Source organism: Myxocyprinus asiaticus, chromosome 20, assembly GCF_019703515.2.
Source record: "Myxocyprinus asiaticus isolate MX2 ecotype Aquarium Trade chromosome 20, UBuf_Myxa_2, whole genome shotgun sequence".
NCBI lineage: Eukaryota > Metazoa > Chordata > Actinopteri > Cypriniformes > Catostomidae > Myxocyprinus > Myxocyprinus asiaticus.
The window spans coordinates 43,795,920-43,819,187 of NC_059363.1; the positions used below are offsets into that span (position 1 = coordinate 43,795,920).

Genomic DNA, 23,268 nt, shown 5'->3' on the forward strand with positions numbered 1-23,268 from the left:
GGGTAGAAAATAGATAAATATTTATGTGGAAGGGCATGAAACACACCTTTCCACTGATTGGTCAACCCGCGTCATCATCAGTTCCTCAATGTCATGCAACAGAATAATTACCCACCGCTGCTCAACTTTTAATGTAACTAAATATTATCTCTCTCTCATCAAACAACCGGACTAAGGAATGCCTGTGACACAAACCGTACTAGTCAGAGAAGGGTCTATAGACACAAAGCCCTGTGTATAGAGGACTTCGTGCCAACATTCTTCTGCGCAGGCATGGGTTCTGCAACCTCTGTGTGCCAGAGAAATATTAGTTGTCTGTTTTAGAAATAGCCTATTGATGTCCCTCGCATCTGCACTCAAAATTACTTGGCCTACCTCTTAGACACACAATCTGTTTTATTTAGCTGTCAGCTATAAAAATCTCTATCAAAAGATCCACTGGAAACACGCCGAGCGGATGCATTTACATTGTAGTGAAGCGCAGACCAGTATGTGGCATGAATTGGCTTTTAAAAATGTTAATAAAAAGATTGACGATACATTATCCAGGTTCTTACATAACTCAGATGTTTGAAGCGCTGATTGTTGGTAGGCATTATAATTTAGCAGCGTGACCATTCCCTAAATTGGAAGTTTTTTTTTTGTCTCATTTATTTGTCCGTAGCTGGGTTTCCCGAGACACTGTAAATCATTAGTATCACTAAAGTGGTACTTAATCTCTATGGCGTGTTTCCCAAAAAGCATCGCTATAGTAACATAAAACTTTGTAAATCACAATTGCAACTTAAATGTATCTTTCTTGCATTTTTCACAGTTTATCAGAGAATAAGGAACATTTAATAACTTGTATTGATATATTTGGATCATTGGAAAACCAGAAACAAGGCTTTGGGTGTGCCCAGGGAAAGTGCAAGAACTGAAGCCAAATAAAGTGACATTTTTTTATAACTTTTACAATTGTCTTACACAAATGTAAGCATTTTTAGCCCTTAATTTCTTTTCTATTTAGCCCGGCATTACATTATAATGAATTCAGTAGCCTAAACAAATTAATGGCACTTTTATCAATGGAGTTGATAGGCCTATTAATATATACAAATATTAGGCTTAATATTTAGTAATACAATTTTATTCAATTATTTTAGAATGTTACCTAATTATTTTCCAATATCCAGAAGTCAAATGCACAGGTAAATGAAGGGACAATGTGCACTAACTGACAAAAAGTACTACACCAGGTTTTACATTCACTGATTCAAAAACTTATTTTAGGAAAAGCAATACATGTGAGATGCATTTTATGAAATAGAAAAATGACAATACCGTGTGCATTCAGTTTCCAGCAAAAGACACAAACCCTTGGCTATATTAGAGACCCTTATTATGATTCACATTGCGTGCATTCACATACATGCATTTCTATCATTAATCTCTATAAAGTTGAGCATCAATCTGAAATCCCATCTTACCAAAGTCATCATTATTCAATTTAATTAAATGCAGTGTTTGTCATTAACTTTTGGCGTTTCAACAAGGTTACTTATAATTTCCAAGCTTATCAGTATTTCCGCATTATTGTCATGTTGAGAAGACAAACTCCTGGACATATTGGCCAAGGTTCAGCGTTGGACCGGACAGCTCCCGTAATGAAGCGTTCAAGTTCTACTTTATAACGAGCAATCTAAGTGCTGGACTGGTTTGAGAAACAGCTGTTACTCTATTGTAAAATAATGAGCGACGTTAGTTAAGATGATCGTAAATGTCTATTCATCCATTTTTATATCTATTTTATGCATTATTATTATTACTATTATTAGCCTATTCTTCTTCTTATTATTAAACAGATTAAGAAGACATGTGAGTAATGTGACCCTCACCGTTTAAAACTGAAATAAATATGCCTTAATAAATAACTAAAATGTGGTTATGAACGTTATAGGCAGGCAAACAAAAGCAAGACGAAGACGAGATGATGTGAAGAACCCAAGTATAGTTTATTTACAAGACATGGAAATCCAAAACGTGAAAAACAAAACATAAATACTAGACTTAACTACAACCTGAATAAACTATTAAATGAAACCATGAACAAAAACACGAACAATAACAAGTCCATGAACAAGCACTACAGAGTGTTACACAACCACAATACTGGACAAAGGCAAACATGAGGGCTATAAATTCTCTGATATGGGTAACAAGTTAACAAACTCCAATGAAAATACAAGACTGATAACAAGACAATGAAACATGAACCAATAACAAGACAAGACTAATAAACAAAGGAACCAATAAGAACAAAACACATGAAACATGGCGGGATCAGGAAATCACATGAGAGGAACAGGAAACATGGCAACTAAACTTTCAAAATAAAAGACATGAAATCAAAACTTGAACAAAAACAAATTTAAATATGACATTTCCCACAATTCCCTGCATGACCTATCATATTTCATTATATTTTATGGGAATAGTTATGTTTCTTCTTATTTTTAATATCAGTTACGTACATTGGGGTGTTCTGTGTTATATTTGATGTAGTTTAGTTCATGTTTATTACATTATTTAAATTTCACATGTGTAACCCTTATGGTGTTTAGTGTTTGCGTGAGTGACACTGAGCACTGTCTTTACATGTTTATTGCTGCCTGAAGAGCTACTATTGGTTAACTTCATGCCATCATATGCTCTTCTGTAACTTTTCAGGTGATCAACAATACCTTACAAGGTTAATAACTAATTGTTATAGATTAACAAGTTTAATATCAAGTTTATGATTTTTTTTTTTTTTTTTTTAAGGTGCCAGAGTGGTCATGTAAATTACAACAGTTTTAAACTGTATAATTTACAGATTGTGCTGTAAAGTTATTTACATTGTTTTACTGTATTTTATACGTAATTATTCTGGCAACCACAGCTGCCAGTTTTTTTATACTGAGACTAACCCATAGCACTGGCCAAATTAAATTCACCTTCCAACATTCTTCACTTAACTGTTTAGTGTTTTTCAAGTACAGAAACTAAATCATAGAGAGTGCAAAATAATCAATCCCATATCCATACCACGTTTTGAAATAATAATTACATACTTGTATTACTATTAATATTCATGTTCAGATAAACTCTAGCCATTTCTGAAACCCCAACACACCAAAGAATATGCACTTTCCTATTTCCTGCTTTGTAGTAACACTACGAGAATAAATACAACAATTTTAATAAATATTTGGATAAACATTTATTATACATTATATTCATTATAATGTTGTTATATTAATTACATTATCTTTCAACTACTAAGATAGGTGTGTTTCCCGAACAATGACGTAACTCCCTGCTTAACCACCATCGTTGGAGAAATTAACTAGCTATTCACGACTGTTTCCCGAAACCGTAGTAACTATGTCGCACATCCATCGTTCAACAACATAGAACTGTCATTAATGACATTACGCAGGGGGTGGAGTAATAACTTAAGGGAACATCAAATTATTATAGTTAATTTACACATACACCAGAAAGATGTTTAATGCGAGAAAGCTGCTGAAGACAAGAGATCGGCGTGCACCGTGTAATGAGACAGATCAGTGGTGGTTCTGGCTTACTTCGTGGCCTAGGCGAGATCTGATGTCACACCACCCTTAACTTCCCAACCCCTACCTACAATTTGGAGCACCTTTCACCCATCGCGAGCCAGGGGCGGGGTGGCACAATTCAGGGCACCTTTCTTCCATCGCGATCTTGCATGCTCTGTGCAGGAGCGATCGTTCAGGTACCCTGTCCTCCCACCCCAGAGAGCGTTGCCGCCCTAGGCGCCTGCCTATATCACCTATGCTAGGATCCACTACTGAGACAGATGCATTGCGCTGCAATAGATCTATTTCTCTCTACATCAGACTTCTCCCGAAGAATTCAGTGTTACTGTGTCAAAGTTCCACATCTTTTAGCTCTCTTCAATTCAAGCTTAAAGGACTTACACGCATGACTTGTCGGGCAAACAGAATAATATTTAGCATTTTATGTGTCACCTCTCAATTTCTAAGATGTGTCTTAGATTTTGCGATGGCAAAGTAGACATCAGATGCAGTTTTTTGTTGCAACGCTGTCAATATGCAACACTTGGATTTTCCAAGATACAAACAAAGATTATCGCTCACATGTGAAAATTTCTGATCGGAATTTTTTAATTGCAGATGTGGGAGCACTGCGCAATGAGTCTTGATTCCCAAAAGCATCGTAAGCCAGGTAACGTGAATGTACGTGATGTAAAATCATAAGGGGCTCTCACGTTGGCTAAAGTTTTTTGTCTGGAAACTGAACAAATGCACATAAAACAGGATATTAAAATGATGGACATCAGTATTGAACTAGGCTACTCATAGACCTGTCTAAATATGAATAAATCATCTGTTTAGAGTTCAGTGTACTGTGTACTCACTAAAATCAGTTGGGTTAAAAATGACCCAACACATAGCCCAATGGTGGGTTGCACTGACCTATTGTTGGGTAATTTTAACCCAATGCATTGGGCAGCAAGTTTTATAAAATTTGGGTTATAAAATAACTAATTTGTTTTAATTTAAAAAAAAACAAAAAAAAAAACAAGTTTTTGGGCCAAAATGTTGCTTTAACCATCCTAATATTATTGGTACTATTATCATTATTTACATTATTATTATTATTGCTGTGTCAATAAATTATAATGCACAAGTTACAAATATCTTGAAAATACTTTGTCCATTAAATTAAATGTTGCAAACATTTTAATTAAATTAAGTAAATGGTTGCAATTGTGTTATCATTTACTTCCTTTTTATCATTAAGCTACTTGCAATCATGTTTCAATTTACAAGAACCACCACAAATAAATAAGCAATAAATAAGTAGGCAACGGTGTGTTGAGGGAACACCTCCTGGCACAGAATACATTGTGTTACAAATTAAGTTACTTGCAATTATGTTTCAGTTAACAAGAATCAGGTAACAAACACAAATGAAACAAACCAAAACTAGTCCAGTTTATCCAATAACAAACTGCCTAAATTAGGTGACAGTGTGTTGAGGGAACACCTCCTGGCACAGAATATATTGTGTGCTGTAGAAACTGCCAAACAGCAGCAGCAGGCTTGGGATACTCAATGTCCATTACATAAAATAATTTAAAGCATGTATCAACTGCTTGTAAAAGAATGTCTTGTTCCAGTGCCATTACTCCTACAATAACAAAGGCTTGAGAGCAACTGACATTATCTCCAAGCTGTAGGACATGAGGGAATTGCCTCTGTTGCTCCTCTTCCTCCAAATACTGAATGATGTTTGTTCTGACCTTTAAACTGAATTTTAAAATGGTAAATATGCACACATATGCAGGATCAAATAATACCCCAAAATGTATTGTTATAAATTATGTACTTAAGTCTGCAAATCAACAAATGCTTGTTTTGCCTCCTGGTAAGAAGTCTGAAGCATCTTGCTACCAATTTTGTATGGCGATGGAGGAAGAATAGCTGGCAGGGTTTTTAATGCAACATCTCCAAGAGTGTCTTTACATTAAAAGGAAAGAACAATGGATTAATCTCCAAATAAGAAGGTGAAAAAAAATCTGCAAGGCACTTTTTTAAGCCATGGTAGCAGTCTTCCATTTGGCTTCTTTCTGTTATACCAATGGATTGATGTATGTAATATAAACAACGTTAGCAGTTAGTTCCATTCATCGAATTTGATTGGCCTAACAGTACTCTTGCTTGTGTGATATGGCTTAAGTGTGTGCGTGTGTGTCTGTGTGCTTGTCATTATTTAAAACATTAAAACTTGCCGTGAAAAACAGCTGTTATGCAGGATTTTCTCACCAGAAGAAATGTTACTATGAATTGGAAGATCCAAGGCTCTCTTCTCTGTCTTACAATAAGCAAGTATTCATTGAGATACATACCCCCAGAGCTCAAAAAGTTTATCTCTGGCATGTGGATATAATATACCGAAGTCCTGAACAATCTAACAATTAATAAAGAATACTCTTTGTTGTACCTCAAGATGGCGCCGAGTATGGCTGCTGCGTTGCGAGCTCCGACACAACATAGCAATGTTTTGTTTGTTTTGTTTACAATTCTTCTGTTTTTTGTCTTGGATGTTGTCTGCCTTATTGTCTACGACAGACAAACACTTTTGGACATTGGTTCAGCGATCTCACACCGAAAACCGGACTTCACATTCCTCAATGCCGACCCGCTGTTTACAAACACGCAAGCGGAGCCCTTTGTCTGGGCAGCACGGCCGCGGAAACGCAGGAGGAAAAGGGGAAACAGAGCCGGCGTTCTCATCAGAGTAAGACGCCGCGCAAATCGACCCCCGCTACCCACTATTCTACTGGCAAATGTTCAGTCTCTGGATAACAAGCTCTGCGAGCTGAAAGCGCGGATCTCTTTCCAACGAGAGACGAGGGACTGCTGCATTATCTGCCTAATAGAAACTTGGATGTCTGCGGAGATTCCAGACTCAGCCATTGAACCCGCGGGGTTCTCCGTGCACCGAGCGGACCGAGCGAAAGACCTCTCAGGTAAAACTAGAGGAGGTGGTGTATGTTTTATGATCAACAAATCCTGGTGTGATCAGAGGAATGTACATTCCATCAAGTCTTTCTGTTCTCCTGATCTGGAATTTCTTATGCTTCTGTGTCGACCATTCTGGCTACCGAGGGAATTCACAGCGGTCATTATCACTGCTGTGTACATTCCCCCACAAGCCGACACAGACCGGGCACTCAAGGAACTGTATGGGAGTATAAGTGAGCAAGAAACCGCGCACCCTGAGGCCGCGTTCATTGTGACCGGGGACTTTAATAAAGCCAGTTTAAAATCAGTCGCACCAAAATACCACCAGCACATTAGTTTCAACACACGAGGGGACCGGGTTTTGGATCATTGCTACTCTCCGTTCCGGGATGGCTATAAATCCCTCCCCCGCCCACCATTTGGCAAATCGGACCACTCTTCCATTCTGCTTCTGCCCGCTTACAGGCAGAAACTGAAACAGGAAGCACCCACCCTCAGAACGATCCAGTGCTGGTCGGACCAATCAGACTCTATGCTACAAGACTGTTTTGATCACACGGACATCGAGCTTTACGCTGATAGCGTAATGTATTTCATCAGAACGTGCGTAGAGGAAGTGATTCCGACCAGAACTGTACGAATCTATCCGAATCAGAAGCCGTGGATCAATAACGATGTTCGCGCGGCACTTAATGTGCGGACCTCCGCTTTTAATTCCGGGAACGCGGAGGAGCATAAACAAGCCAGTTATGCCCTCCGAAAAACTATCAAAAGAGCAAAACGCCAGTATAGGAGCAAGATTGAAGGACAGTTTAACACCACCAACTCTAGAAGCATGTGGCAGGGAATTAACATCATCACGGACTTTAAAGGGAATAAAAACTCTGCCATGAACACCGCTGCCTCCCTACCGGATGAGCTAAATACTTTTTATGCTCGTTTCGAGGGAAATAACACCGCCCTCGCAGAGAGAGCTCTCGTGGCTGAAGCTACAGAGGTTAGTTCACTCTCCGTCTCTGTAGCGGATGTAACCCGATCCTTCCAACGGGTGAATATCCGCAAAGCCGCGGGCCCAGACGGCATTCCGGGCCGCGTCATCAGAGCGTGCGCGAACCAGCTGGCTGGTGTTTTTACGGACATTTTCAACCTTTCCCTCTCTTTGTCTGTAGTCCCCACATGCTTTAAAACATCCACCATTGTGCCTGTTCCAAAAAAATAACTTGTTTAAATGACTGGCGTCCTGTTGCTCTGACCCCCATCATCAGCAAATGTTTTGAGACACTAATCAGAGATTACATCTGCTCTGTATTGCCACTCAATCTTGACCCGCTGCAGTTTGCTTACCGCAACAACTGCTCCACTGATGATGCCATTGCATCTACAATACACACTGCTCTCTCCCACCTGGAAAAAAAGAACACTTATGTGAGAATGTTGTTTGTAGACTACAGCTCAGCATTCAACACCATAGTGCCCTCCAAGCTAGATGAGAAACTCTGGGCTCTGGGCTTAAACAGCTCGCTGTGCAGCTGGATCCTGGACTTCCTGTCAAGCAGACGCCAGGTGGTTAGAATAGGCAGCAACATCTCCTCACCACTGATCCTCAACACTGGAGCCCCACAGGGCTGTGTTCTCAGCCCACTACTGTATTCCTTGTACACACATGACTGTGTGGCAACACACAGCTCCAATGCCATCATTAAGTTTGCTGATGACACGACGGTGGTAGGTCTGATCACTGACAATGATGAAACAGCCTACAGAGAGGAGGTGCACACTCTGACACACTGGTGTCGGAGCACAACCTCTCCCTCAACGTCAGTAAGACAAAGGAGCTTGTGGTGGACTTCAGAAGAAAAGACAGAGAACACAGTCCCATCACCATCAATGGAGCACCAGTGGAGAGAGTCAGCAGCTTCAAGTTCCTGGGTGTCCACATCACTGAGGAACTCACATGGTCCGTCCACACTGAAGTCGTTGTGAAGAAGGCTCATCAGCGCCTCTTCTTCCTGAGACGGCTGTGGAAGTTTGGAATGAACCGCCACATCCTCACACGGTTCTACACCTGCACTGTGGAGAGCATCCTGACTGGCTGTATCTCCGCCTGGTACGGCAATAGCACCGCCCACAACCGCAAAGCACTGCAAAGGGTGGTGCAAACTGCCAAACACATCATCGGAGGTGAGCTTCCCTCCCTCCAGGAAATATATACAAGGCGGTGTGTGAAAAAAGCTCGGAGGATCATCAGAGACTCCAGCCACCCGAGCCATGGGCTGTTCTCACTGCTACCATCAGGTAGGCGGTATCGCAGCATCAGGACCCGCACCAGCCGACTCCATGATAGCTTCTTCCCCCAAGCAATCAGACTTCTGAACTCTTGATCTCTCATGATCAATATACATCAGCACTGCACTTTATTACCCTTACTCTTATATCTCACACCGGACTGTCATAAATTATATTATTATTATTATATTATGTCTCTCTTAACAACTGACTATCAGCCGACAGCCTGAATGTCAATACAGTACAATACTGTACATTCTATATATATATATATATACTTTTTTTTATTTTTTTTGTTTTTATATATATTTTAATTTTTAATTTTTATTGAATAATGTGTATCTATATAGTAAAAAACAAAAAAACAAAAAACAAAAACAGCGTATTGTATACTGTACAGTGTATGTTATTATTTGTATATTGTTGAGTGTAATTATGTGTATAACGGATGTTTAAATTGTGTTGTGTTAATTTGATGTTATTGTAAATTGGTATATGTCTCATCACTGTCACGACTGCTATGTTGATCGGAACTGCACCCAAGAATTTCACACACCATTGCACTTGTGTATATGGCTGTGTGACAATAAAATGATTTGATTTGATTTGATTTGATTTGAGAAAAAGAACAGTTAATATGTTAACGCCATAAAACCACCAACATCCCAACACGTGCACAACACACAAATTCAGAATATCTGCATCAACAGTAAAGAAAGTTAAGATCAATTTTCTCTTACCAATAATGCGGAACCTAATTTTTCGATAACAGATTTAATAGTTCCTTACCAATCCAGGGGTGGTCCATAAGTCTTGGATACTCTTGGGTGATCTCCATTAAAGATCCATTCTGTCTTATCCACTGTGCTTGGTAGATGGTTGTTCCTCTCATATACTCTTCAACTTGACTGATAGGTTTCTTATTCTTCTTCAGCCACTCCGTCATTTTGTTACTGTCTGCCTCACTCACATCTGAATCTGCATGAATCACAGAGCATAAAAGTGATTAATATCACAACAACTTAAGCCAGGGGTCTCAAAGAAGAAGCTGAACTATCAGAACAAACACAATATGGGTTCCAGCACCTTCGTGATATTTTTTCTCACCTGGCAATAAAGTGATGCGATCAGTCACAGTAGCTCAGCGCTCATACATGGTCCGTGACCTCTGTCCTGACGTTGAACTGTGCCTGTGGAGGTGCTTTCTGATATTACGGAGTCATTCCTCCAAAAAGCCTGTGGCAGGATGGCGGTACCACCCTGGTGTATACTATACCCCCTAAAACATCAACATAATTAAGTTAAAGGGATAGTTTACTCAAACATTTCTTCAAAACATATTCCTGTGAATCTCTAAGGGATGGGAATTGTGTGACCAGGGCCCGAGCCAGCTCTTTCTTTCGGTCTGATGGTGGACTTAGTAGTAGAAAGATATACAGATATTAGGTTACTTATGAGTAAAATGTATTGACAGCAAATTATTGAACTAAAATGGAACAATGCAGAAAACATCACTGTTCCCCAAACATCTCCATTGATTTGGACACCAAAATGCGAACCATTTTCCTTCTGTCTTGCAGACATATGTTTTGGTCATGGTCCAAAGAGGAGAGAACAGAAGACCCGTCTGTGCATCTCTCTAAAATCTGTTGTATATCCTTATCGGGAAAAGGCAATAATTAAGAACTACACATCATGCATACATTTATAATGCTAGAATTGCCCTGATATGTTTTTAAACAAATTAATAAACACTTCCTGCACACCTGCGTGGACGAGGGCAGGTGCATAGGACAATAGAATTGAAAAATACAGGAAAAAAAATTCTAACACACACTTTATTAAATTACACAGTTTCTGATATAAAAGTTAAAATATTGTATAACTCATTTCATTTTAAATGAAAATAAATAAATAAATAAATACTGCCACATTTCAAAAACGTCTGTACCGCAAGGGTATGTAGTACAAGTCATCATTTACGTTCTGTGATTTCACTGCATGCAAGGGCTGAAAATCATGTAGTGAGTTTACAGAGACAACCTCGAGATCTTCATCAGGTGACACAGCATATGAGAATTAATGGCGGTCAAAACCCACAGTGTGTCATTTTTTTACAACAAGTTTCACATCAACATCGAGGCCAATAGTTACAACAGCTTTTATCAATCCAACAGAAGCAGCAGCAACAGTTCCCAGTGTTTGTTCCCTTCTGGTATTTTGTCTCCAATGATGATGGCAAAAACCTTAAGAAGCACCACATTTGAGCTGTAGTCTGTCTCAGTCAAGTAGGTTTATTGCAACTATCAGGGAATCCATAATCAAAACTTGTCAATCTGTAGTTTCTAAACTCACAAGCCCTTCAGGCAATAAGGATGCCAAGACCAACTTTTCTTCAAAAGGTCCAATTCCCTCAAGAACGTCATGTATGATGTCTGGCGCTACATTGTCCACAACACTGAAGTATTTCAACTCATCCAAGTCACATTTTCGCTTGAGTCCTGTTTCTGGATGTTTGTTGGATGACAAGTCCTCTGCATAATTCTGAGTATTACGCAACATCTCTGGGTCTTCCATAGTCTGAATCCACATTTGCCCTTTGTGCACCCTACACCAGCGACAGCAGTGGTTATCACTGAAACTTTCCGAGTAACCCCAAGGAGTGAATTCAGTCCTAAGTTGTCACCACAAACCTGTGCTACACTGATCTTAACAGTATCACAAAATTCTGGAGTCTCAATAAGGAGACTGTTTCATCTTTTTCTTTATTTCTTGGTTTACTGCTCTATACGTAATTGCTCCTTCTGTCGTGTTCTTTTTCTTCTTTTCTATTTTATTTACTTGTATAGGAAAATCAGCTATTACTGTATGTTGATAAAGAAAAAGAAAAGCGTTAAAATATAATGTAATATTATTAACTTACCTCTGTATCTTCTGTTGGCAGTGGCACTGGTCGACCGTTGAAATTTAAAATGTCCTCGTGAGACCAATTTTAACCCAACTGGGTGCGTTATTATAGAAACAACCCAATAAACATTAGGAATAACCCAACAGAATGACCCAATATGTTTAACACAGCTATTGGGTAAAATAAATACCCCAACATGTTTTTTGTTAATTTTGGACTATTTTAGTGATACTAATGTTTTATAGTGCCTTGGGAAACCCAGCCATGGACAAATAAATGAAGTGAGACACACACACACAAAAAACTTCCAATTTACGGACTGGTCACCCTACTAAATTATTATGCCTACCAACAATCAGCGCTTCAAACATCTGAGTTATGTAATTATTCTGTTGCAAGGCATTGAGGAACTGATGATGAAGTGGGTTGACCAATCAGTGGAAAGGTGTGTTTCATGCCCTTCCACATAAATATTTATCTATTTTCTACCCACGAACAATTTTGAAAAACAAACTGTCAGAATGTACACGGCTGTTTTATCTACCTGTAGCTTTGGTCTTCAGCAGTCAACACCCGATTGCATTGCACTGCAAAGGGCTGAATTTTACCTGTCGAAAAATCTAGATGGTATTTTCAAATGAACTGAATATTTTGGAAATGAACTTTAGAAGGTGAATATTTATTTTTAATAAATATTTCATTTTTAATGATAAAATTAGATGTGAAATGTTTCTACATGAAATATTCAATGCTTAAAAATACAACTTTGTTAAATTTCAGCCTCCCAAAATGTATGCACTGTAAATTCAATGCATTTAAATGCAAGCACTAATAATACAGTGCATTTATTTTTCCGATTAGAGCAATTCAACATGCTTTTATGCTTCAAAGTGAAAAAGCAGGAAGTCAGACATGTGCCAAGGGAATTAGGGGGCAGCAGGCACCAGACTGCACTGTTGTGTGTAGTGGCGCCTCCAAAGTACTAAATAATTGTTGAATCAAATGTACTGACTGCTAAGTTAAGTTGACTGTAAGTTTTGACTTTGGACTTTACTGGGAAGGAAATTTAGAAACTGTACAATGTTAATTGAATACCCCTGTCCTATATGAACTTGTTAAATTAATAAAAAAATAAATAAAGAAAGAAAATCGCACACACACACATACAGCTCTGTAAAAAAAATTAGCAGTTTTTTTTTTTTTTCAATTAACATTTTTATTGATTCATATATATATATATATATATATATATATATATATATACATACATATATATATATATATATATATATATATATATATATATATATATATATATATATATATAAATAATAAAAAAACAACAACATATATACACTGAATCAACATTTAACATTTAACCCCCCCAAAACCCCTCCCCCTCCCCAATCACCAAACCCACCCTAACCCCCAACGAACACCCCTGTGGTCACAAATAGATATACACACACACAAAAAAAACAAACAAACATAATAATCATATATAATTAAAACAAAACATCTCTCTCCAGCCCCTCCCCGAGAGTCCCCTAAAAACACCAAGTAATTACCCAATTTCCTGTCGAACAAATTCTGAACCCCCAGCCTTCTGCTTGACATTCCTTCATAAGCAGCCACTCTCCCCATCTCCGCACACCACTCTGGAAATGAGGGTGCCCTATCTGACTTCCATCCCCTTAATATAATTTGCCTGCCCACCATTATGACCGCTCCATCACCCAAAATACAAAGTCTGGGGCAGAATGAAATTCAAGTGCCTAAAACGTCACACAAAAAATTCTGAACTTTCAACCAAAATTCCTGAATCTTAACACACCCCCAAAAAGCATGGGTTGTGTCTCCGTCTTCTGACTGGCATCGCCAGCATGTGGGAATGTCTTTAAGACCAAGCCTATACAATCTGGCAGAGGGGTGTTCCATCCATCAGGGGTCAGAGGACTCGCTCCGGTTCGCCCGGGGAGGAGTGGCTGTCATCCGCCAGAGGGTGGAGGAGTGGTCGAGGACCAGGCGATGGCAATTTTTTCTCTCTCTCTCCTCTCTCTCTCTCTCGCTCACACTGTCGCTCTGCCTTGCCATTTCCCTCTCCTCTTTTCCATCCCCTTGTCTCCCTCCCAGGTCTCGAAAGGTGGGGAAAGCCTGCTGGCAAGCACAACCAGAAGGATATCACCCTTGTACATGTACATCATGCCGGGGGTTCCCACGCATAATATGTGCCCTCAAACACATTCCTGTTCTCTGTTACAGACAGTTTATACGATATAGACGCAGAACACAACACAACCTACGGCCACTTTGCACATTAGCACAGGTTTGCTCATTCCAAACAACTGGATATTTTCACCACACTCCTCTCTATGTAATAATACTTCTTTTGAATTCCATGCTATTACTACAATGCAACCCACAAAAATCCATTTTGTCATCATCTATCACCTTCTAGGTCAGCTGGCAAACTTTCTTGAGGAGCTGGATGTCCTGCTGTCCTCCTTCCCTGAAGATGGAAGGCCGCTTGTGGTTTTTGGAGTTTTCAACATACACCAAGACAAGCCCTAGGCCACTGAACTTCATGCTCTTCTGGCCTCGTTTGACTTGGAAAGACTAAGCACTACAGCAACTTATAGATCGTGCAACCAGCTGGACCTCATTTTTACACATACCTGTAACAGCACGAAAATTCTTGTTACTCCTTTACATGTCTCTGATCACTACTTTGTTCTATTCAACATGACTCTCCCATCTATATTAAAACAGACTCCGCCTTTGGTTTCCTTTCACCATAACCTCCATTCTCTCTCACCCACACGCCTTTCCACTGCTATTTGTAACTCTCTTCCCACACAATACTTATTTTACACCACCGATGTAAATACTGCCACAGACACTCTAGGATCTACTTTAACAACCTGTCTAGACAGCATCTGTCCTCTCTCCTCTAGGCCAGCACGTATGACACCACCCAGCACCTGGCTCTCTGACATTCTTCGTGAACATCAGACTGACCTCAGGGTGGCTGAGAGGAGATGGCGGAAATCTAAAGATCCAGCAGATCTGGGTAAGTATCAGTCTCTGCTTGCATCTTTTTCAGATAACATTAAATCTGCAAAAACTTCCTATTTCCAGGACAAGTTCAACAGCACCACAGACACTTGCAGCTTATTTAGAACATTCAACACACTCCTCTGTCCTCCCCCTCCACTGCCCGACACCTCACTGACAGCAGATGTCTTCGCCACATTTTTAACTAATAAGGTTGCAGCCATCAGCAATGCATTCTCAGCACCACACCCTCTCAAACACCAGCTTCAGAGGAAGTGTTCTCCCCAGTTTGAACTGAGACAGACACTGTAGAATGGCCTGAACGTGCACGCTCGTGTGGTGCGCGTACCCGCTCGTGGAGTCGAGGCTGACTCCCAAAAAGGAGATTTTTTGGCTGGGGGAGAGTGCGCTCTTCGCCCAGTTTATATTTAGGCCCAAGCTGTTTAGATGCTGAAGCAGTAAGTCTCTGTGCTGGCATAACAGAGCCTCTGATTGCGCCAGTAACAGCCAATCGTCAAGGTAGTTCAAGATGCGTACGCCGCTCAGTCTCAGAGGGGCGAGAACCACATCGATGCACTTCGTGAATGTGCGAGGAGCCAGAGACAGTCCGAAAGGCAGGATTTTTAATTGATACGCTGTTCCCTCGAACGCAAATCTCAAAAACATCCTGTGATGTTGTACAATTTGGATATGAAAGTACGCGTTCTTCAGATCTATCAACGCAAACCAATCGTGTGGGCGTACATGCGATAAGATCAGTTTCTGAGTAATCGTTTTGAATGCTTTATAAGTGCGTGATTTAAATGTCTTAGATCCAGGATTGGCCGAAGTCCGCCGTCTTTCTTTGGAACAAGAAAATAACGGCTGTAAAACCCCTTTTGTGCTTGACAATTTGGTACAATCTCTATCGCGTTTTTCACGATGAGACTGTGTATTTCGGCTCGTAACACGGGCGCGTCTTCGGACGAAACCGTGGAAGACAGAACGCCATTGAAACGGGGTGGCCGGCGTGCAAATTGGATCGTTTAATCATGTTCAATCGTTTTTTGCACCCATTCTGAAATGCCCGTTGGGGCTCGCCACGCGTCCGCGTAATGGGACAAAGGGCAATTTGGTTTGCTCACCGTATGATATAATGCGTCGCTCACCATAGGGAAGGGTTGCGCATAATGGTTGCGCATAGGGTTGCGCATAATGTGTGTGCTTTGAAGAGGAAACAACATTTTGCAAAACATTGTGAACAACAATATTCCTCTCCTGACAAACAGCAGTGGGGAGATGGGGAACAGAGTTCTGTGTCTCCAATCGAGCCTCCTTCAGAGCACCGGAGGGAACCAAGGGCTCCGTTTTCCGCTTCAAAGCGTTGCGCCCGTCAGGAGCGCTTCCGCTGCGTGGGGGAGTTCCTCCTGTCGGCGCGAGGTGGGCGCTGGTACGGCTGCTTCCGTCTGGGTCACGGCTTGCGTGGCCTCACCGGTGGCTCGACGGGGGCAGGTGCTGGCGCTAAGTTAGCAGGCATGGGTCCTTTAGCTGGCCGCTGGCTTGAGACAGAGCGGGGGCGAGCCGTCTGTGCTATGCTCCGTTTGGGCATAAAGTGTCTTATAGCTTGTGATTGCTGCTGAGTAGCGACGTAACGCTCAGAAAACTTCGCCGCCAAAGAGGCCGGCTGGGGACACTGGAGCATCCAACAGAGATGTTTTCTCTCTGTCACTCATCTCCGTGAGGGTCAGCCATATATGCCGGTCCAGAACGACCAGGTTGCTCATGGACTTGCCGATGGCCTGCAGTCTGTAGCGGTCCGTAGCTCTTTGAAGGTCTCCGGATCAAAGCCTTGCTCGTCCATTTGTCTGAGGAGCTTTGCTTGGAATACCTGGAGCACTACCATTGCATGGAGTGCTGATCCAGCTTGTCCTGCCACCGAGTAGGCTTTTCCCACCAATGTGGATGTCTGTCTACACGGCTTAGAAGGATGTATGGGGTGTGATTTCCACGGCCTGTTACTCGTAGGGCAGAGATGTGCCGCTACCGCCTCCTCCACAGGGGGTAGTTGGGCATAGCCGTTCTTTTCCCCGTGGTCCACGTTCGTGAGAACGGTGTCACTGCGCGTGCGCACTGAAAGGGGTGCGTGCCAGGAACTTCGGGGAAAAACGGGTCAGATCTGCGGGACGCGGCCATTTGACAGCGTCCAGACTGCAAGAACCACTCATCAAGGCGAGACTGCCCAGGTTCTTCTGGGGGAGACCACTCGAGGTTGAGTTCTTTGACCACCCTCGCAAGGACGCAAAGCATCTCCCTGTCAGTTGTGCGTACACGGTCCTCGCCCTCGCTGGGGGTGGGGTGGTAGCATCATCCACTGACTACTCACCTGATGCAGCGAGAGACGTGACATCGTCATTATCATCCCCAGCGTCAGAACCGCCAAACGAGACAAGGCCGCATGCTCCTTCAGAGGGCCGGAGCTCGTCTCGCATATAGTGTATTGGGAAACCTGCACTTCGTGGAGATTGAGGGGCTCGTGGGGCGTGTGCCAGCACGAAATCCACATCAAATTCATCCTGCTCATGGCTCCGCAGTGCCTCCTCATGTGAATCCTCGGGTATCACAGAAGAGGCGGGTGGGAGGGCACGAGATGCTGAATCATTCCTCAGAACGAGGGCGATTCGTGAGTGAAGCGTCTTGAGACTCATGTCCTCACAGTGAGGACAGTCTGTCTCCATGAGAGGGTGCGGCCCAGACAGAAAATGCAGCTCTCGTGCTTGTCTGACGGCGGGATGTGTCTCTCGCATAATGAAGACTTACGGAATGACATCTTGAAAAAGACGCGAACACGTAAGTGGCTCTTTTAGATATATATAAATAAGTGAATGTATATTTATATTTTATATAATTTATATTTATATCACACAATTTATAATTGCTTTAAAGGATACTCTACACCTGCTGACGCACTGCGGAGAATCAAGATGCTGAGGCCCGTTCACCAGCGAAGCGTCAAGCGGCGAGGCGGAGAGATGTTCACCGGAGCACTGCAGGGGAGCGAAGAGTCTTCTCGCTGCTGTGAAGATTCCGTCCGCTGACTCATGAGTATTGACAGCGAAGGGTAGAGGGCATCTAGACGAGAGATGAATCGCTGTCTTGAAGGAAGAAATTCTGAGGAAATGGTGTCTGTGCACCTGTTTTTTTAATATTAGAATATTGGCGTTATTGTAGAGAGGTTTTAAATAGGTCATGTATGAAGGCATTCCCCATATGCATAACTACGCAATGTCAAGTGGACTGAGTCATAAGGGAACAAATGTTTTTCTGTCAATGTGATCATAAACAAAATGACCCGTCAAACATCACAATCTCACAATCTTTACAGCTACTGCGTTTTTTTCTTCACTGTTTACAGGGTTCGCACAAGGTCCTTGAAGTGCTTAAAGTGCCTGAACTTAGCTTTTATACATTTAAGAACTGGAATACCTGGAAAATCGCCTTGTTTTGTTGAAAAGTGCTTGTAATTAAAACAGACCATTTCTTCCGTGTAATGTGTGTCCATCAAAGATGAGATCCACGCACTTCACTTTCATTGAATAATGCGTCTTTCAATATCCTTTTCTGTTCTTTACAGTCAGATAAAATTAAAAATAAATATGAATTTTGATCACAAGTAGCACGGATGCGCTAAAAACCGAGACTTCTCTCTAGTTACTGAATGAACCCAAAGTCTTTCTAGCAAGTCACTTCACTGTTGGCCATCTTTTGAACACTCCCGGGAGGCTATTTCCAGTCATGTCAGTGCAGCTCCTATCTTCTTGAATGGGGAACACCAAAATCTCCAAAACGGTTGGTCAAGATTACGATCAAAGAACATATTTTAAATCAGCAGTACAATCTGACAAAACTGGTATCAAAAATTGTACTTCTTTACCTCACATAACGCTAAAAAAAAAAGAATAAAGCTTTCCCAGCTTGTATAGCTAATGCGCATGTGCGTTCTCGAGTTGATTGACAGGGGATGTCTACATCTAAAAGGTGACTGACTCTTTAACCTGTAAGGCGGGACTTCCTTTCTACATCCGTTGACCGTTGGGAAAAATCAACACTAAATTGAGATTCATATTTCAATAAATGGTGTCGGCTCAACTTAACACAATAAAAGAATGTGTATTAATATTTAAGTTTAATATTTAAGAGAGGAGAGATACCCAGAGGAATGACGCTGAGCCATATGAAGCAGCAACTGTCATTCACATTATTAAACCAATAAGGTCAGAGTAAACTGGTCAACGGAAACCTGATTTGATTGGTTACAAGAAGCAGGTAGACCCGCCTTCCCCCTCTCGCTCGCAAAACTCTATAGACCTTATTCATGCTGGCGCCATCTTTGATTTTTAATGGGAATGACAACAAGGCTGTGAGGGATAGACTTGCCATCTCTTCAGTGGGCTGTACTGCAGTTCAAAGTGTTTTTGGATCATTCCGTGGACAAAACATTGATAAAATATCTGTCCAAGAACATTCAGTAGACAAAGAACTCCAGACAACATGAGTTGTGGGAAATCAGATGTGATCTTGGAGCTTTATACAGCGTTATACCGTTCGTGCCACTGAAGAGACTGTAAGTCTATCCCTCACAGCCTCGCTGTCATTCCCATTAAAAATCAAATATTAAAAATTGCTAGCATAAATAAGGTCTATTAAGTGAGAAAGTCGTGTCAAAATTGTGAGTGCAACAAAAGGGGTGACGGAACAATGTATATCAGATTATTTCTGGAAAATATCTTCACCACAAAACAAGTCATTTACACTTTTGCACTAGTTTATTTGTACACATACAGACTGATCCTATGCGGTCAGTTTTGGTGTTCATGACACTCTTTCTTTGCTTTCATAACGCTGATAGCAAATTTTCTGTTTTTGGCCATGTTTAAGTCAAAAAACAGTGCCAAAAGTATAAGCATAAAACTAGTCAGAAGAATACTTGTGTTGAAGTTACAGATTCACAAAATATGAATTACACATGCAAAGCATTAAAGTATTGCTAATATTTTTTTCTTATGCTTGCAATTTGATTTACACCTTTACAAAACGTTCTGTGCTCTTGCAATTTATTTTAATGCTTTCAATTTGAGTTATGCTCTCACAAATCTTACTCTGCACGTACAAATCTTTCTATCATGCTTGTAACTTCATTTACACTTTTAAAAATCTTACTCTACACATGCAAATCTTTTAGGCACTAATTTACCTTCATACATGAGCAAAGACGGAACCCTCTTTTTTGCACACTTCCAGGGAAACCTGTGCTAGCCGAGCGAATGCTACGGATTAGCTTTCTCCAGGTATTTTAGAATGTATTTTATGGAGGCGTGTACATTAAAACAGAATTTTCATTTTTGGGTGAACTATTCCTCTAATGCATGGGTATTTGAAAAAACAAAACAATGATTATATCTCAAAAGTGTTAAAGATATATATATAAACTAACATTACCTAAGAAAAACACAAGGATCAAGTCATATATTTAAATCTAATATTATGTTTTGACAACATTTCACAAACTGCACAGATGAGTCAAATTAGAAGGCATTTTAAATGTGAAACCACTGTGGCAGTGGTGGATACTACATTAAACTACCATTGAGTTTCCCAAAGTGGATTTCTTCCATAACATTACAAGAAATGGTGTTTAATAGAACATTGATTGGAAAGAGAAATCTCTAATTAACTGGCCTGGTTTATCTGGTTTAGTGGACTAACAAATCTCAGGTTCCATTCATCACACAGTGATGTTTTAATTGTTTGTATCGTGACCATGTTTTTCATTAAACTGGGTAAATAAACCACAATATTAAATCATTGTCTATGTCCCATCGTCAACCATAATTCAAGACTTTTCCCTCTGTCCGCAAATGTCTTCAGTTTTGGTCCTCCATTTTATACAAACCACAGATTTACAGAGTAGGCTAAAGCACAGCATTTAAATCAACATTGGTATTACCGTATTTTACATTGGTTTCCTTCTGGCCTAAATCACACAGACAGTCATTACATATCTGTTCGGATATCCGCATACATTTTCTGATTCTTTTAAAACAAGTCTCTGTAATGAACAAAACTCCCAATAAAACACAGTCACACAAATCGCCACATGGAACTGGTAACGTTGAGTAGCCAATCTCCAGTATGCTTTTAGAGTTGTCGGCTGAGCTTTTGGGCTTGCCTCTCTTTTGCGTCGAAAGCGTACTTGGTGTCCTGCAACTGCTCGATGATTTCCTTCGCCTCCTTCATGTCCTGGGCCAGCTGGTTGTATTTCTCGGCTAGCTCCTGGTTCTCCCTGCGAAGCTCCACCACAAGCTGGCTCAGCTCCTCGCTCTGCCGGCCGCAGTGCAACTTCAGTTGCTCCATCTCGACGAGGGACACCTCCATGCGCTTCACTAGGCCTTCCAGTTTCTCCTTTGACATGGCTGCTTGTAGAGTGAGGTCTGGGTTGTAGAATGTAAGAGCAGCGGATAAGTATCCTTTGAGTGTGGCTGTCCTTGGTGCCTGTGGTGTGACTAAAGAAATACGTCCCTACTAATTACTTACAGTCTAATCCCTGAGTGCCAGCTTGTCTTAAATGTCGTAGGACACTCCCTCACACTTCTGGTAATCGCCTTAGAGAAGCTATCCTTAGCCACATCTTCAGTAGTCTCACTGGTCGAGGTGCCAAGACTCAACTCCAGAGATTAACATGTCTTGCATGGCCTCAAGTAAGCCATCTTAAGGCCTTACCGGAAATGGTACAGACTTGAGGGAAAAGGCAAGTTATTAAAGGGGAGAGTAATCAAAATTAGCTTGTCATCCTCGCACTGTCACAAATAGCCACAAAGATTTTCTTAATAGAGTCACAACTGTACCCAACATAAAGTTCGACATAAACTACAAAATTCTAGCTACAAACTTAAAAATGCATATTTACTTTAGAGAAGGTGTGATGCTTGCACCACACAATGCCAGGGCATTATGTGGTTGCTAGTATTGTTCTGGGTGTTTACCTAATGGCCTATTCTTGATCATGTTTACCATTGTGTGGTGAAATACCACAGGTGAAGATGATTTTAAGTGCATGTGAAACCCGCAAAAACTACTTGTCAAGCTGTCTCTTTATTATGGGAGAGTGTTCTCACTGCTAAAATGAGTTCCTCATCCATAGCAAATATTCAGTGTGTAGCTATGTACGAAGCATTGCCCACACAGAGGTCACTGACAAACCATGCAAATTTCTGTTGATCAAAGCTGCAAATTTGCATGTGAAAGTTGACCAAACTTAAACCCCATGCAAAATTTGTGAAATTCCTCACTACCTAAAATCCACCAGGTGAAATTCCTGATTGCACAGATTCCAGTTGAGATATTGAAAATGTTTTGTGCAAAGGGTAAATGTGAACGCTCCTCACCAACATTCGCATATGACTTTAACATTTCGGCCCCTAGTGGCCAGTCTTCCAATCTGCTTACAATGGGTTGTATTTGATGCAAGGGAGAAGGCACTTAAACATTGTGAAGTCAGCACACAGTCCGTTCACACATACAGAAAGATAAAAAAAAAAATTATTAAGCATTGAAGAAACTTAGTAAGGTTGTTGGTTTGAGTTTTTTTCCTAAGGATTGCAAGGTAAATGATCTTCTGACTTCTACATTCATAGAAGTCCAACCTGCCAAAGCAGGAGGTGTTTAGAATAAAGTTTAGGACAAAACCGTTGAGATATCTCACTTTGCGCTCACAGTTTTTAATGTAAAATATCACATACGGTCCGGCGGTCACATGCGGTCTAGTTATACAAGCTAAAATATTACAATGCATCCAAAGTAGGGCTGGGTGATATGTAAAAAATATTTTAATCGATAATTGCCTTAAAAAATATTGCGATATACGATTATATCATCAACCCCCCTGCCAAGGGTCGGTGAATATTTTTGCTTTATTGATTTTGCTTTAAAAATTTAATTCATTAATTGAAACACAAAAAACATTAAAAAAAAATTCTAAATTCAAATTACACTTTAAACTAAATGAAAAAGCTATAAAATAACGAAGTAATAATAAAATCTTGTGCAAACATTTATTATCTCTAACAGCTCCATTTGCCATAATGCAAGCATCTGTCAACGACAACAGGTGGAAAATTACTAATAGCCTACAGAAAAGGTACTAGACACAATTATAAATGTAAAGATAATAATAATAATTATGAAAAGCCTAATAAATTCCCTTGTGTTCCCAAAATAATGCTGCCAAATGTATGTTCTTATCGAATTTGTGTTTGTATTGCGTTTTGGTAATACAGTTAATGCTGCCGAAAGAAAATAAAATAGAACTCAATTTTAGGTTCAAGGTGAACGTGCCTTGTATTATTTTATGATTTAATCACTTTCGTCTTTGTTTTTTTAATAGGAAGATATAGACCTACACTATATTGCCAAAAGTATTCGCTCATCTGC

At 40.6% G+C, this 23,268-nt stretch overlaps 1 pseudogene; it reads right to left on the bottom strand.

Moving 5' to 3' along the window:
• Positions 1 to 5,041: 5,041 nt before the first annotated feature.
• On the bottom strand, positions 5,042 to 11,432 carry LOC127411122 (uncharacterized; annotated as a pseudogene).
• Positions 11,433 to 23,268: the final 11,836 nt, after the last annotated feature.